This window comes from Elephas maximus, chromosome 18, assembly GCF_024166365.1.
Source record: "Elephas maximus indicus isolate mEleMax1 chromosome 18, mEleMax1 primary haplotype, whole genome shotgun sequence".
Classification (NCBI taxonomy): domain Eukaryota; kingdom Metazoa; phylum Chordata; class Mammalia; order Proboscidea; family Elephantidae; genus Elephas; species Elephas maximus.
This window is the reverse complement of record NC_064836.1, coordinates 81369032-81383787: the sequence shown is the minus strand read 5'-3', so window position 1 is coordinate 81383787 and position 14756 is coordinate 81369032. Positions and strand designations below refer to the sequence as shown.

The following is a 14756-nucleotide window of genomic DNA, read 5'->3' as shown; positions in this document are numbered from 1 at the left end:
ACTCTCCAGTTCTCAATTTCTACCTCAGAGTCTCAATACCAGAAGTTATCAAATGTTAATGTGCATGTCATATGACCCTAGTTTAAAAGGCTAATTCCTGGGCCTATTGCATCAGAATATTTGAAGTGCATCATGATATTGTATCAGAATATATGAAGCCTAGGAATTTTCATTTTAATAAGCATTTGCGGTTATTTTGATACCAGTGTTCTGAACAAGGCTTATATAATATATAAAGACACACACATGCATAAGGCGCTCCAGTGGTACAACAGTTAAGTGCTCAGCTGCTAACTGAAAAGTTGGTAGCTTGAACTCACCCAGCAGCTCAGTGGGAGAAACACCTGGCAACCTGCTTCTACAAAGATTACAGCCTAGAAAACCTTATGAGGGAGTTCTACTCTGTTACCTGGGGTGGCTATGAGTTGAAGATTGACTCGATGGAATCTAACAACGTATATATACATATATAGTAGCTGTCATAGCTGTCTAGTGCTGCTATACCAGAAATACCACAAGTGGATGGCTTTCACAAAGAGAAATTTATTCTCACAGTTTTGGAGGTGTCTTAGTTATCTAGTGCTGCTGTAACAGAAATACCACAAGTCGATGGTTTTAAAAAACAAGTGCATTTTCTCACAGTTTAGGAGGCTAAAATTCTGAATTTAGGAAGCCAGCTCCAGGCCAAGGCTTTTTCTATTTGTCAGCTCTGGGAAAAGTCCTTGTCATCAATCTTTCCCTAATCCCCAGGCGTTTCTCAGCACAGGGACCCCAGGTCAAAAGGACTCATTCTGCTCCTGGCTCTTCTTTCTTGGTATTAATGAGGTCCCCTCTCCTCCTTATTCCTTTTCTCTTTTATATCTCGAAAGAGATTGACTCAAAATACAACCTAATCCTACAGATTGTGTCCTGCCTTGTTAATATAACTGCTAATCCTGCCTCATTAACATCATAGAGGTTACAATTTACAATGCTTAGGTAATTACAGCAGATCACAAAATGGTGGATTACTACACAATACTAGGAATCATGGCCTAGCCAAGCTGACACACATTTTTGGGAGATACAATTCAACCTGTAATATTCCACCCTTTGGTCCCCCAAAATTCATGTCTTTGCCACATGTAAAACACATCCACCCCATCATATCACCCCCAAAGTCTTAAATCAATTCCAAGTGCAAGTTCCATCCTGGGGCAACATTCCTCTGCATCAGTGAAATCTAGAATACAAATTATCTGCTTCCAAAGTGCAATGGTGGAACAGGCATAAGGTAGACATTTCCATTAAAAATGGGGGAAATTGGAGGGAAAGAAGGGATAACAGGCATCAAGCAAGTCTAAAACTCAACAGAACATGTTACATTAGCTCTCAAGGCTTGAAAATAATCCTCTGCTCTCTGAGACCATTTGGGAAATGACCCTGCCTTCCATACTCTGAGTGTTAGCCACACTCTCCATATTCTGATTGGAGGTCCCTTGGCTCTGAGCTTCAACTCTGCTTTCCAGGCTCACTGGGCCAACAACTTGGCTCCCTTGGATTTGAGGAACCTCATTCTCCTAGTCCATCTAAATGGTGACCCTATTCCCTTGGCCTTGGCAGGCCCCATTTTTCTGCTCCAGGGGCATGGCAGTCTTGCCCCCTCAGTTTTGGACAGTGAATCTGACCCCATTTCCCTGGCACTCATGAATGGCAGCTCCATACTCCAGAGCTGAGCTGGTGAAGATCTGACTCTGAAATCTAGGAGCCCGTAGCTCCTCCCTTTGAGACCCAGTAGGCCATGGTTCTACTTTCTGAGACCCCAGAGGGGGCAGCCCCACCCTTTGAGACTGAGGCAGCTCTGTTTCCAGTGCTCCTTGTTTCTTCAACCTCTGTTTCCTGGTTCCTTGACCTTTTGGCCTCTTGGGCCTCTTGGGCTGGCCTGGCCTTTGTCCTGTTTCAGCAACTGTTACAAAGCCCTTCACTCTACTGATAAGTGCCTGGAAGCACCCTGCTTAGCCAGTAAGCCTGGGCAAGTTCTCTTTTTTGGTGGGTTGGCAACTCTAGACCCACCAGTAAGTGCCCAGGGGCACCCTTTTCCTCCAGGAAGCCTGCCTCCTGCCTGAAGGCGTTCAGCGGTCTTGCTCCATGGGTCGCTCCTGTGCCATCTCGTGCCTGTCTCCTGCTTCTGCTGCTGCTGTTTCTCTGCAGCAACTTCTGGCCGTCTGCAGCGTCCCATGTTACAGCTCTTCTCACTTCCTTCTCAGCCCTCACCAGAGTGGTACTTGATGTCTATAATTCCACCAACAGTCACTTAAAGGCAATCTAGGCTTTTACTATTAGCCACTTTAAAGCTTTTCCAGCCTGTAACAATTCACAGTTTCAAAACCACTTCCACATTTTAGGTATCCGTTAAAGCAGCACCCCACTATTCTGGTACCAAATTCTGTCTTAGCTATCTAGTGTTGCTATAACAGAAATATCACAAGTGGATGGCTTTAGCAAACAGAAATTTTATTCTCTCACAGTTAGTAGGCTAGAAGTCCGAATTCAGGGAGCCAGCTCCAGGGGAGGGCTATTTCCCCCTGTCATTTCTGGGGGAAGGTCATTGTCATCAATCTTCTCCTGGGTCTAGGAGTTTCTCAGCACAGGGATGCCAGGTCCAAAGGATGCACTCCACCCCCAGCTCTTCTTCCTTGGTGGTAGGAGGTCCCTCTCCTCTCTGCTCTCTTCTCTCTTTTGTATCTTGAAAGACTTGATTCAAGATACAAACTAATCCTGTAGATTGAATCCTATCTCATTAACATACTACCTCTAAACCTGTCTCATTAATGTCATAGAAGTTGAAATTTACAACATATAGGATAATCACATCAGATCACAAAACAGTGGACAACCACACAACATTGGGAATCATGGCTAGCCAAGTTGACCCCACTTTTGAGGGACACGATTCAACCCATAACAGTAACATTATATATCATAATTATATGGTAGCATTTTATTCTTTTCCCCCCACATGTCTACCAGTTTGTTATCCTGTGGGGGCTTGTGTGTTGCTGTGATGCTGGAAGCTATGCCACCAGTATTCAGATACCAACAGGGTCACCCATGGTGGATAGGTTTCAACTGAGCTTCCAGACCAAGACAAACTGGGAAGAAGTACCCAGCAATCTACTTCTGAAAAGAATTAGTCAGTGAGATCCTTACGAATAGCAGCAAAACATTGTCTGATATAGTGCTAGAAGATGAGTCCCTCAGGTTGTAAGGCACTCAAAAGTGGACTGGGGAAGAGCTGCCTCTTCAAAGTAGAGTTGACCTGAATGACGTAGATGGAGTCAAGCTTTTGGAACCTTCATTTGCTGATGTGGCACAACTCAAAAAGAGAAGAAACAGCTGCAAACATCCATTAATAATCAGAATCTGGAATGTATGGAGTACAAATCTAGAAAAATTGGAAATTGTCAAAAATGACATGGAACATATAAACATCGATATCCTAGGCATTAGTGAGCTGAAATGGACTGGTATTGAATTGGACAATCAGATGGCCTACTATGCCCTGAATGACAACTTGAAGAGGAATGGCGTTGCATTCATTACCAAAAAGAACATTTCAAGATCTATTCTGAAGTACAATGCTGTCAGTGATAGGATAACATACATACACCTATGAGGAAGACCAGTTAATACAAGTATTATTCAAATTTATGCACCAATCACTAAGGCCAAAAATGAAGAAATTGAAGATTTTATCAGCTTCTGCAGTCAGAAATTAATCGAAAGTGCGATCAGGATGCATTGATGATTACTGATGACTGGAATGCAAAAGCTAGAAACAAAAAAGAAGAATCCATAGTTGGAAAATATGGCTTTAGTGATAGAATGATCCTGGAGATGGTAAGATAGAATTTTGCAAGACCAATGACTTCTTCATTGCAAATACCTTTTTTCACCAACATAAACGGCAACTAAACACATGGACCTTGCCAGATGGAATACACAGGAAACAAATCAACTACATCTCTGGAAAGAGACAATAGAAAACTTAATATGATCAGTCAGAACAAGGCCAGGAGCCAACTGTGGAACAGACCATCAATTGCTCGTATTCATGTTCAAGCTGTGTGGATCATAACAAATTTTGGATAACATTGCGAAGAATGAGAATTCCAGAACACTTAATTGTGCTCATGAGGAACCTGTACATAGATCATGAGGCAGTTGTTTGGACAGAACAAAGGGATACTGTGTGGTTTAAAGTCAGGAAAGGTGATAGTCAGGGTTGTATTCTTTCACCATACCTATTCAATCTGCATGCTTAGAAAATAATTCAAGAAGGTAGACTATATGAAGAAGAACAGGGCATCAGGATTGGAAGAAGACTCATTATAAACCTGTGTTATGTAGATGACACAGCCTTGCTTGCTGAAAGTGAAGAGGACTTGAAGCACTTACTGATGAAGGTCAAAGACCACAGCCTTCAGTATGGATTACACCTCAACATAAAGAAAAGAAAAATCCTCACAACTGGACCAATAAGCAACATCATGATAAACAGGGGAAAGATTGAAGTTGTCACAGATTTCATTTTTCTTGGATCTACAATCAACACCCATGGAACCAGCAGTCAAGAAATCAAAAGATGCTAAACACTAGCAATCGGCCGTATAAGCTACCTCAGTTGGTCTCAACCCACCTGGATGAAAGGAGAATGAAGAACACCAAGGACACTAGGTAATTACGAGCCCAAGAGACAGAAAGGGCCACATAAACCACAGACTACATCAGCCTGAGACCAGAAGAACTAGATGGTGCCCAGCTACAACTGATGACTGCCCTGACAGGGAACGCAACAGAGAACCCCTGAGGGAGCAGGAGGGCAGTGGGATGCAGACCCCAAATTCCCATAAAAAGATCAGACTTTATGGTCTGACTGAGGCTAGAAGGACCACAGTGGTCATGGCCCCCAGACCTTCTGTTGGCCGAGGACAGGAACCATTCCCAAAGCCAGCTCTTCAGACAGGAATTGGACTGGATAATGGGTTGGAGAGGGATGCTGGTGAGGAGTGAGCTTCTTGGATCAGGTGGACACTTGAGACTATGTTGGCATCTCCTCCCTGGAAGAATGGACACAAAAAGAGAGAGTGAAGGGAGGGAGTAGACTGTCTCATTAGGTGGAGAGCAATTGGGAGCATGTAGCAAGGTGTATGTAAGTTTTTGTGTGAGAGACTGACTTGATTTGTAAACTTTCACTTAAAGCACAATAAAAATTAAAAAGGAAAAAAAAGACACATTGCATTAGGCAAATCTGCTGCAAAGGACCTCTTTAAAGTCTTGAAAAGCAAAGATGTCACACTGAAGTCTAAGGTGCACCTGACCCAAGCCATTGTATTTTCAATCGCATTGTATACATGTGAAAGCTGGATAATGAATAAGGAAGAACGAAGAAGAATTGATGCCTTTCTGTCGTGGTGTCGACAAAGAATTTTGAATATACCATGGACTGCCAAAAGAATGAACAAATCTGCCTTGGAAGAAGTTCAACCAGAATGCTCCTTAGAAGCAAGGATGGTGAGACTGCGTTTTACATACTTTGGACATGTTGTCAGGAGGGATCAGTCCCTGGAAAAGGACATTATGCTCGGTAAAGTGCAGGGTCAGCAGAAAAGAGGAAGACCTTCAATGAGATGGATTGACACAGTGGCTGCAACAATGGGTTCAATTATAACAATGATTGTGATTGGGCAGTGTTTCATTCTGTGGTGCACATTCTCTAGAAGTCAGAGCTGATTCCAAGGCACCTAACAACAAGAACAACATTTTATTTTAATATTAGTCAGATAAAGACTGTGTGGTAGCTATGCATATGGCTTGTATGTGTGTCTGTATATCTGCTGCATATTGTGTGTCTGTGTACATTTGCTTACATACTCCATCAATTTGCCTTGGTTATAAAATAATGAATCTGAATCTAGAGCATTACAAAAGCAAATGCAATAAAAGTGATGACCAGAATTCTCCAATTTTCTATGTAGAACCACCCTTGCCCGGGTATTATTGTGCTTGGGAAACTGAGTTAAAATTGAGAATTTTGATGCACAGCCTCAGAGCAAAGATGTTACTCTGGCTTCCTTAAGATTCTTGAGAGCGGGTATAGAAACTGCTTTATCCATCACTGAAGCTCAAAGGTTGCAAACAGAAACCTGTACACAAAAGTTCACTGCGGCACTTTTCACAATAGGCAAAATGGGGAAACAACCGAAATGCCCATCAACAGATGAGAGGACAAAATGTGGTACATACATGCAATGGAATACTACTCAGTCCTGAAGAGACATGAAGTCCTGATGCATGCCACAGTGTGGACAAAGCTTGGAAACATTATGTTGTGTGAGATAATTCAGTTGCAAAAGGACAAATACAGTATGATCTCACTTACATGAAATAAGCAAATATGTAGAAAACAAAGATTATTAGTGGTCACCAGGGGTGGAAGGGAACGGGGGAAAGGGAGTTTTTGCTTAGGGGGCACTGATTTTATGTTAATGGTGGTGGAATGATTTGGAAAAGGATAGTGAGAATGGTTTTATAACTCGAAGAATGTAATCAATGTCATTGAATTGTACACGTAGAAATCGTAAAGTTGCCACATTTAATTATGTGTATTTTCATCACAATTAAAAAATGAAAATCCTTCATGTCCTAGAATAATGCATGGAACATTGTAAGTCTCAAATAATATTCCCATCATGATTGAATACATGAAAGAATGGTAGTCTTCTGCTTTTTTCCATTATAGAAAACCACTCTCTAGTAACCAAAATACGGTGTGTCTTTATTCTTTGGACAGAGTTGCCTAAACACGAACAGATTTTTCAATGCCAACAACTTCCCCTCCTCCCCACCCACCCATGTTCCTTATACATCATCGTTCCTTCAGAGTCTCTAGAACTGAAAGAGCCCATGGAGATTCCCTAGTTTAATCTTATTAAAAGGCATTTTCAAAATATGTTCCATAGAACGTGAGGCCTTTAAGAAACTCTTGGAATACAAATGTTCGTTCAACAAATATATTTGGAAAAACCATATATTCTTTTCACCTCTGTTGATGCATATTAGTATATTAAAGGCTTAGGCAAGCCCTGCAAAAAAGAAGCTGAAGTAACTTTTTTTTTTTACCATAGGCTTTTCTAAATTTATTTGGCTTGAGAACTTTGTTCAGCTGCCATCCATTCATAAGGTGACAGGCCCTGGCAGCTCACACCAAGAGCTCAAGAGAACAGTAATTTCAAGTTGATTTATGGACCAAAGAATCAGAAGATTCCAAGAACAGGTAAAACACAGGAATGGAGATTGTCGAAAAGCTGACTTCCAGGCTTCCAGGCAGGTTTGGGCACATGGGATATCAATTCAAGAGGAGAGGGTCCAGCTGTCGAGTGCCCTCCAGGGGTTAAGCTTTGGTCCTGAAAGATCAGAACGGGCAGTGAGGCTAGAAGCCCCAGACTCAAGAGGGGACTGCACTGGTCACCTAAAGCAGCACCTTGGAACACGAGTAAAGTGAATTTCCACTCAGACTAGTTGGTGCATCCCTAGGACAAGAGCAGGAAAAGTCCTCAGGACTGGAACATTAGCCACAGGCATTTTCTTATTAGAATAAGAACATTGCAGAGGATGGGGAAGAAGAAGGAAGGAAAGTGGGGGTGATACCTGATCCTGAAAGTACAATTCCAGAAACAATAGGGTGCTCAGTAGTTGGCTTTGACTGCGCAGACGGTCAGATTCAGCAAGAATAAGTCAGGAAAAGAAAAATGCAGAAATTCTGTGATTAGCCCTGGAGGTATACCTCCCAGGACAACCCAACAGGAGGGAGATCCATATCAAACCCACCAGATGGAGCGGCATCTGAGGCTGCCCCCAGGCTTCCCTGTCTCAAGTATGTGACTTTACACATACAAATCTGCAAGGAGGGAAGGCAAGAGCAGAGACAAGCGGGCCAGAGGAAAAGTATGTCCTGCTTCAGGTCCATAAGGCACAAGCATGCATGTTGAGTGATTACCTAATGGTTTAAAAGAGTTAACGTACATCCTAAATGGAGAATTAACATCTCTAAAATAATAAAACTTAGGCTGATAAATTCGAAGCACTTTGCTGTTTCTAATTATAATGCTATTGAAAAGGGGCTTGCTGTACAATGTTCCCCATTCCATAAATTTACATAATCAGGACTTACAGCAAGATGTCCAAGGCCACACAGAAATTCGGTGTCTGCGCCTTAGGTAACTCCACAGATACTGGAGATTGGCCAGGAAAAAATGCTAACTTTTCATTCAATATAGATGGCTGAGCACATGGGGACATTATCAGAATATAAAATCCTCTATGGGTACATGTTTGTTATGAAATATAGTAGTGAGTGCATTCAGTGATTTGAATGATGGCTTCATGAGCCATGTTCAAATAATAAATAAACATGAGGTATTTGTAAAACTTTTTAATAGGATGGGTTATCAAAATGGAGCTCAGAACATTGCCAGACTCAGCAAAAATGTCCTGACAAGTTTGCAGCAGTTAAAAATGTTGTAGAAAGTTTTTGGTGGGAATATGTGTGTTTGATGGGCACCTGTCAAGAAATGAGAATTTTAAGGCCAACAAAATTGAGGTTTTGTTGCCAAAAGAAAATGAAAAACATATCAAAATGGCAGCTGCCATTCAGTACTTCCTCATTCAGAAAAATGGGTCATAGAGTACAGAAAGAAGCCAAGCTTTTCAAATCTGTATTTCTAATATGTATTTTTTAATGATCATCTATTATTTCTATGGCAACCCCATGTGTACAGAATAGACCTGGTCCTTAATGTTTTTATGGCTACTATCTTTCAGAAGCAGATTTACCAGGCCTGTCCTCTGAGGTGCCTCTGGGTGGGTTAGAACCACCAACATTTTGGCTGGTAGTCAAGCACTTACTGTTTGTGCCACCCAAGGGCAACTAACAAAAAAAATATTATTTCTATAATTAATCTGATCACTATTAGTATATATAAAATATATAAAAACCCAAAACCCAGTGCCGTCGAGTCGATTCCTATATATAAAATATATATATAATATAAATTAAAGTGAACTGAATATAATTTAAATATATATATATTAAAACATTCTAGGAGGTTCCAAACTTCAGAATAGCTACTAAGGTAGAATTTTTACCTTTGATTTAGATTTTATATATTTATCTATTATTTAAATTGTTTACAATAAAACACACTACTTTTATAATCAGGATAAAAAATGTTTCTTTTTCCAGAAAGACTTTTAAAATAAGTTGGTTTTATAGAAACAGAACTTTTCTATCTCTATAATTTTTCTTTATTTTGGTGAACCATTCTTTTCTCAGACTGAAGTTAACACAAAACAAGCAAACAACTACATGAAAGAAAGAAGGATAGAGACCCTGTGTTTCTAATCATTCTGTTTTAAAATGTGAAATCCTTCAAAATCAATTACAGTGTTAAACTGCATTGACTAGACTATATGAATGATTCATATTTTCATTGAATTTAGACTGTAAGATCCCCCCAGAAAACATAATTATTCATAATTTAAATGAAAAGGAAAAATAAGTTAAAAACAATAGAACAATGCCTTGAATTGGCATAAGCCTCTTGGATCTTTTCATTATGGCCCTACAAAACCAAAATTTTGGGGAAAGCAAACACTAAAATAAAGGAGTTTTGTGCTTGTTTGTTAGCTTCCATCAGCTCAGACTCGTGATGACCTTATGTAGAACAGAACAGAACGTTTCCTGGTCCTGTATCATACCCCTGATTGCTGACACATTTCAGCCCATCGATGAAGTTATCGGGCCGATTCTTCTCACTGAGGGTCTCCCACGCCTTTGTTGAGCCTCTGCTTCACTAAATATGATGTCCTCTCCTAGCAATTGTTCCCTCCTGATGACATGTCCAAAATAAGCAAGTAGGACGATGTTTGGTTGTGATCCATAGGATGTTCATTAGCTGATTTTCAGGAGTTGGCTACCAGGCCTTTTTTCCTAGTCTGTCTTAGTCTGGAAGCTCCACTGAAACCTGCCCACTATGGGCGACCCTGCTGGTATTTGAAATACCTGTAGCAAGCTTCCAGCATCATAGCAACATGCATGTCACCACCGTATGACAAAGTGACGGATTAGTGGTAGAAATAAAAGAGTAGAGAAAAATTCAGACAGAAGATGGTGAAACGACTAGCAGTGGATACACTCTGCTATTTTCCTTCATGTGAGGGGCTTAAGCATCCAAATTTCCTAGAAAAAAATGTGCGCGTTACACATTTGTTTGTGAGATGTCTGTGAGATATCCTAGAGAGAGTGTTATTTGTAAAGCTAGTGCAGTCCGAGAAATGTTGTTCTTATTTGAAGCACAGTTGGCTCAAACGATGTAAAACAAGTTTGTTTACTGCAGGGCTTCTCGCACCTTTAGCCAGCTAAACCTCTCAACAGAAGAATATAACATGCAGGAGTTAAAAAATAATTGAACAAGAGGAATACCCCCTTTACTTTCAAAGCATCTTCAGGGCTACTATTCTGAAATAATATTTTAAAACATACTGGATCAAGTAGTTGTTTTTTTTTTTACCCTCCTGTTGAAATGGCTCTTGCCTTCTGGCTCGTTCCACATTTACAGACTGGTTTCCTTGAGGGACACCCAAAGTAGTACCAATGCTACCACCTGCATATGCATTGTCATCATTAAAGATTATTTTCTCAAGATTATTAAAGAATGAGTCCTTAAATTTCAAACAGCCTAGGATACTTAAAATTAGCAACTTCAAAATATCTTTTACAATGGGGCTCTCCCACCAGATGACATACAGTAGAGTAAATTTTCATCAAAATAAAAGAAATTCATGGCTGGGGCACTTCTTGGAGAAGATAAGTTCTCGTTGGAGGACCTTTGTTGTTGTTGTTGTTAGGTGCTGTCGTGTGGGTTCTGATTAAGAGCAACCCTATACCACAGAACGAAATGCTGCCCGGTCCTGCCCCACACTCACAATCATTTTGCTTGAGCCCACTGTTGCAGCCACTGTGTCAATCCATCTCATTGAGGGTTTTCCTCTTTTCCACTGACCCTGTACTTTACCAGGCATGATGCCCTTCTCCAGGGACTAATCCCTTCTGGCAACACGTCCAAGTATATAAGATGCAGTCTCGCCATTCTTTCTTCTAAGGAGCATTCTGGTTGTACTTCTTCCAAGACAATTTGTTCTTTTGGCAGTCCATGGTATATTCAGTATTCTTTACCAACATCACAATTCAAAGGCATCAATTCTTCTTCTGTCTTCCTTATTCATTGTCCAGCTTTCCCATGCACATGATGCGATTGAAAATACCATGGCTTGGGTCAGGCATACCTTAGTCTTCAAGGTGACATCTTTGTTTTCCAGCACTTTAAAGAGGTCCTTTACAGCAGATTTGCCCAATGCAACGCGTCTTTTCATTTCTTGACTGCTGCTTTAAAATGGATGTTGATTGTGGATCCAAGAAAAATGAAATCCTTGACAACTTCAATCTTTTCCCCATTTACCATGATGTTGTTTTTTGGTCCAGTTGTGAGGATTTTTACTTCCTTTATGCTGAGGTATAATCCATACTGAAGGCTGTGGTCTTTTATCTTCATCAGTAAGTGCTTCAAGTCCTCTTCACTTTCAGGAAGCAAGGTTGTGTTATCTGCATAACACAGGTTGTTAATTAGTCTTCCTCCAATCCTCATGCCACATTCTTCTTCATAGAGTCCAGTTTCTTGGGTTATTTTCTTAGCACACAAACAAGAAAGGATACAACCCTGACACACGCCTTTCCTGGCTTTAAACCAATCAGCATCCCTTCATTTTGTCTGAACAACTGTCTCTTGATCTAAGTTAAGGTTCCTCATGAGCACAATTATTGGAATTCCCAATCTTTGCAATGTTATCCATAATTTGTTATGATTCACACACAGTCGAATGCCTTTGCATAGTCAATAAAACACAGGTAAACACCCTTCTGGTATTCTCTGCTCTCAGCCAGGATCCATCTGACATCAGCAATCATATCCCTGATTCCATGTCCTCTTCTGAATCCAGCCTGAATTTCTGGCAGTTCCCTGTCAACATACTGCTGCAGCAGTTTTTGAATCATCTTCAGCAAAATTTTGCTTGCGTGTGATATTAATGATATTGTTCTATAATTTCCGCATTCGGTTGGATCACCTTTCTTGGGAATAGGCATAAAAATGGATCTCTTCCAGTCAGTTGGCCAGGTAGCTGTCTTCCGTATTTCTTGGCATAGACAAGTGAGCACTTCCAGCACTGCATCCATTTGTTGAAACATCTCAATTGTTATTCCATCAATTCCTGGAGCCTTGTTTTTCCCCAATGCCTTCAGTGCAGCTTGGACTTCTTCCTTCAGTACCATTGGTTCCTGATCATATCTACCTCTTGAAATGGTTGAATGTTGACCACTTTTTTTTTTTTTTTTTGCCTAATGATTCTGTGTATTCCTTCTATCTTATTTTGATGCTTCCTGCATTGTTTAATATTTTCCCCATAGAATCCTTCACTATTTCAACTTGAGGCTTGAATCTTTTCTTCAATTTTTTCATCTTGAGAAATGCTGAATGTGTTCTTCCCTTTTGGTTTTCTATCTCCAGCTCTTTACATATGACATTATAATACTTTACTTTGTCTTCTCGAGCTGCCCTTTGAAATCTTCTTTTCAGTTCTTTTACTTCATCATTTCTTTCTTTTGCTTCAGCTGCTCGACGTTCAAGAGCAAGTTTCAGAGTCTCTTCTGACATACGTTTTGGTTTTTTCTTTCTTTCCTATATTTTTCGTGGCCTTTTGCTTTCTTCGTGTATGATGTCCTGATGTCATTCCACAATTCATCTGGCCTTTGATCATTAGTGTTCAAGGCACCAAATCTATTCTTGAGGTAGTCTCTAAATTCAGGTGGGATATACTCAAGGTCGTACTTTGGCTCTCAAGGATTTTTGCTAATTTTCTTCGGTTTCAACTTGAACTTGCATATGAGCAATTGATGATCTGCTCTATGGTTGGCCCCTTGCCTTGTCCTGACTGTTGATATTGAGGTTTTTCATAGTCTGTTTCCACAGATGTAGTCGATTTGATTCCTGTGTATTCCATCTGGCAAAGTCCATGTGTATAGTCACCATTTATGTTGGTGAAAAAAGGTATAGGTAATGAAGAAGTCGTTGGTCTTGCAAAATTCTATCATGAGATCTCTGGCATCCTTTCTATCACCAAGGCCACATTTTCCAACTACCTATCCTTCTTTGTTTCCAACTTCCACATTCCAATCACCGGTAATTATTGATGAATCCTGATTGCATGTTCAATTTCATACTGCAGCAGCTGGTAAAAATCCTCAATTTCTTCATCTTTGGCCTTAGTAGTTGGTGTGTAAATTTGAACAATAGTCATATTAGCTGGCCTTCTTTGTAGGCGTATGGATATTATCCTATCACCAACAGCATTGTACTTCAGGATAGATCTCGAAATGTTCTTTTTTGATGATGAATGCACTGCCATTCCTCTTCAAGTTGTCATTCCCTGCTGTAGTAGACCATATGATTGTCCAATTCAAAATGACCAATACTGGTCCATTTCAGCTCGCTAATGCCTAGGATATTGATGTTTCTTTGATCCATTTCATTTTTGAAAATTTCCAATTTCCCTAGATTCATACTTTGTACTTTTCAATTTCCGATGATTAATAAATGTTTGCAGCTGTTTCTTCTCATTTTGAGTTGTGCTGTGTCAGCTAATGAAGGTTCTGAAAGCTTGACTCCACCCATGTCATTAAGGTTGATTCTACTTTGAGGAGGCAGCTCTTCCCCAGTCATCTTTTGAGTGTCTTCCAACCTGGGGAGAGCTCTTCTTCTGGCACTATATTAGACAGTGTTCTGCTGCTGTTCATAAGCTTTTCACTGGCTTATTCTTTTCAGAAGTAGACTGCCGGGTCCTTCTTCCTAGTCTGTCTTAGTCTGGATGCTCAGCTGAAACCTGTCTGCCATGGGTGACTCTGCTGGTATCTGAATACTGGTGGTATAGCTTCCAGCACCACAGCAACACGCAAGCTGCACAGTATGACAAACTGACAGACATGTGGGGGTACAGGACCCTAGGTACTGAGAAACCACAGTGAAAGCAAGAACATCAATAGGTGGTACACCAGTCAGAGATTGGGCTGAAACAGATGGAAAGAGTTGAAAGGGATACTCGAACGAGCTTATTGACAGGATTATTAACAAAGTTGCAGGCGGGTCTAATGAGAAGTATACGGGATAGTGAAGCACTTTAGGTACAGCAGCAGAAGGAATCCATGAGTACCCCTATTAGAGGGTGGTGTATTAGAGGAAGTATGGATTACTGGAATACAGTGAGATACATATCAAAAGAGGGCTGCCTGGTAGAAGTTATGGCTTTCAGTAAATAAATACAACTGTTGCCACACTTCGATGAGGCAAGGATAAAGGTCTGGGGAAAACATGCCAATTTTTCTGTCTCTGCCCTGCAATCTCCTGTTCATTCTCCACATTAGCCACGCCCAGATGAAGTCAGAGGAAAAGGCAGCTTTGTGGATGCAGGCCAGAGAAGTCAGCATGCCATAGCACAGCCCACAGTGAAGAAGAACAGAGAATGGATCTGGAGTGATACACAGGTGAGCAGAGGAGTGCTCAGAGTTAGCTTAATTCTCGATAGGTGCTATCTGCACTGCCAGTGTG

At 40.7% G+C, this 14756-nt stretch overlaps 1 long non-coding RNA gene across 1 annotated transcript in view; it reads left to right on the top strand.

Moving 5' to 3' along the window:
• The first annotated feature begins 14651 nt into the window (after positions 1–14651).
• The window catches only part of LOC126061513 (uncharacterized), a 52950-nt gene continuing 52845 nt past the window's right edge, over positions 14652–14756 (top strand). Inside the window, exon 1 of the long non-coding RNA XR_007513818.1 lies at positions 14652–14692. This is a non-coding gene — a long non-coding RNA (uncharacterized LOC126061513). The remainder of the gene's footprint in view (positions 14693–14756) is intronic.